This window comes from Pristiophorus japonicus, unplaced genomic scaffold (assembly GCF_044704955.1).
Source record: "Pristiophorus japonicus isolate sPriJap1 unplaced genomic scaffold, sPriJap1.hap1 HAP1_SCAFFOLD_92, whole genome shotgun sequence".
Taxonomy (NCBI): Eukaryota; Metazoa; Chordata; class Chondrichthyes; family Pristiophoridae; genus Pristiophorus; species Pristiophorus japonicus.
Window position 1 is genome coordinate 1,878,242 of NW_027254846.1, and position 2,793 is coordinate 1,881,034.

General features: G+C 46.8%; 1 non-coding gene across 1 annotated transcript; it reads left to right on the plus strand.

The window, feature by feature from the left end:
• Positions 1 to 720: 720 nt before the first annotated feature.
• Positions 721 to 793, plus strand: trnak-cuu (transfer RNA lysine (anticodon CUU)). The gene has a single exon. It is a non-coding gene; the product is annotated as a tRNA-Lys (tRNA).
• The last annotated feature ends 2,000 nt before the right edge of the window (positions 794 to 2,793 follow it).

The window sequence follows — 2,793 nt, forward strand, 5'->3', positions numbered from 1 at the left end:
ACATCATTAATTAATTCGTGGAATTCGATTGTCATATGATATATTTTGCCCTGAGCATATGAGGAACTTTTCTCCCGATCCCATTCGGTTTAATTCTGGTAATCTGGTGCTGAAAGTGGAGATGTTTCCGCAGTGTAGCAGTTAACACGTTCGCATTCACACGCAAAACATAGACACCATCAGAGGCAGTCCCTCGGGATCGAGCAGGTACTTGCTTCCACTCCCAAAGTGAGTCCTTTGATGGCTGAACAGTCCGATACGAAAGCTACAGACCCTGTTGCAGGTGGGACAGATATACGTCGAGGGAAGGGGTCGTTGGGACTGGTTTGCCGCGTGCTCCTTCCGCTGCCTGCGCTTGGTCTCTTCATGCTCCTTGCATCGAGACTCAAAGAGCTCAACGCCCTCCCGGATGGACTTTCTCCACCTCGGGCGGTCTGTGGCCACCGTCTCCCAGGGGTCAGTAGTGATGTCGCACTTTACCAGGGAGGCACTGAGGGTGTCCTTGTAACGTTTCCGCTGTCCTCCTTTGGCTCGTTTACCCTGAAGGAGCTCTGCATAAACACGTAAGGATTAGGGTCCGGAGTTGGCTATTCGGCCCCTCGAGCCTGGTCCACCATTCAAGAAGACCCTGGCATTTCTTCAACAGCAAGTTTCAACATCTGGGGCGGAGCCAACAGCCGCCTGGCTGCAATGAGTGATAAAAACCTTCGCTGGACAGAAGCCTGGCTAGCTCAGTCTGTAGAGCATGAGATTCTTAATCTTAGGGTCGTGGGTTCGAGCCCCAAGTTGGGCGATTGCAATTCTTTTCATTAAATGTTGCTTTCATAGAACACCTCTGACCGAAACGGCACAAAACAAAAATGTTCCTTTCAAAGTCATCAAACTCCAAAATTTCCACGCCCCGCGAATCTCCTGATACAGATGCCTCTAGTTTTGCCGACTCAATCCATGTGCCTTTGCAATGTTGTGCTCCCACCCACACTATGAAATGTGCCACTAACTTATCGAATCATGGAATGGTTACAGCACGGATGGCCATTCGGCCAATCGAGCACGTGTCGACTCTCGGCGAGTCCCACTCCCCCGCTCTTTCCCCGTAGCCCTGCAATTGTTTTTCCTTCAGACCCTGATCCAACTCCTGTCTGAAAGATAAGATTGAGTCTGCCTCCACCGCCCTTTCAAGCCGTGCATTCCAGATCCTAACCACTAGCTGCTAAATGGCCAGCTCCAGTTCCGATGTGTAAAGTCTGGGAAACACGAGATCAATTCCTGCCACACTCACAGCCTTCCTAAATATAGCACCGTCATTCTATTCTCGTAAAATCAGCTCCTGAAATATCGGCCAGCTGTGTAGGTTAAAGCTCTGGTTATATACCTAAGATTATTTTAACTATAGTGTAGTGATTATCACGTTTGCCTCACACGCGAAAGGTCCCCGATTCGAACCCGGATGGAAACATTATCTTACAGACTATTTTTGCTGTGAAATAAATTGAACAAAAGTCGTCCCAGGTTCCTTGTCGCATGAGCACTGAACATTTTAAACCAGTCTCCTAAATACAGAGTGTGTAAAGTCAGATAGGGGAGAAAACTTCATCAGTGATTCAAAATCCTTAAATAATTAAAGTTCAGTTATTGAAGTTTCCACTGTCCCTCAGCAACAATTCTACAAAACAACGTTGTCGGTTAATGAATGGGGAATAAAACAAATAATCTTCACCCATCCCCATCCCCCGACACACAATTTAATTAGTTGCATGTCATTATTTTAAAGATTTTGAATGAAAGAGTTACTTTGTGAATCCGGGCTCCCTCTGTGAGCGCCGCATCACTAAACGAGCAGGAAACACATTAAAGAGTTTACCACAATTGCTGACATTTCTTAGCTTTTTTCTTGTGTTTTTTCAGCTCTTCGTCCTTTTCAGCTCCTGACTGCGGAAATTGCTGTGATTAAACCTGAACACAATGCAATGTCTGTCTCACTGTTTCCCCGGTGTCAGGCAGAGATACGCCTGCTGCCCTCATTTATTTCATGTGACAGGACACAAAAGTTCAAAATCAACCTGCAGGTGGCCACACACAGCACTGGATAGTCAGGATGGCCGAGCGGTCTGCGGTGCTATTTGCATCTCCCTGTCTCATCTGGAGATGTGGGTTTCTGTCCCACTTGTGACAGTATTTTTGAACCAAAAACTAATGTGCGATAAAATGGAACAAGAGCAGTCCGGGCTGCATTGTCACATGATGCAAGCTAACTCGGACCCGGACCAAAGCTCCCCGTGCACCGAGCACCGGCTCAGAAAAACCCGAGGGGAGAGGGTATCCCGGTCACTGGGCCTTCCAGCAACACTGAACAAGTGCCCGGTCTGAAACTTTTAGAGTAATAACTTGTAACTGGAGCTTTCAACTGTCAGGATGGCCAAGCGGTCGAAGGTGCTGCGTTCAGGTCACAATCTCCTCTGGAGGTGTGTGTTCATATCCCACTCCTGACATTTAGTGTTTTTAATTACAAACGCATTTGTTTGGACACCACTTTGAAGTGCTTTGGGACATCCATCGAACTTCATAAAATGACCCCACTTCAATTACAAACAATGATATCAAAGTTACTTCTCAAACCGGGAATCGATCGTGGGTGGCTGTAACGAAAGGAATGGTTATGTGAAGCATTGAAATGTGCCCTCTAAATATCTCGCACTGCTAATTTAAAAACACGGTTATAATTTGTTTCAGTGCGAAAGAATGCAGGCTCGAAGGGCCAAATGGCCGACTCCTGCTCCTGGTTCTTGTGTT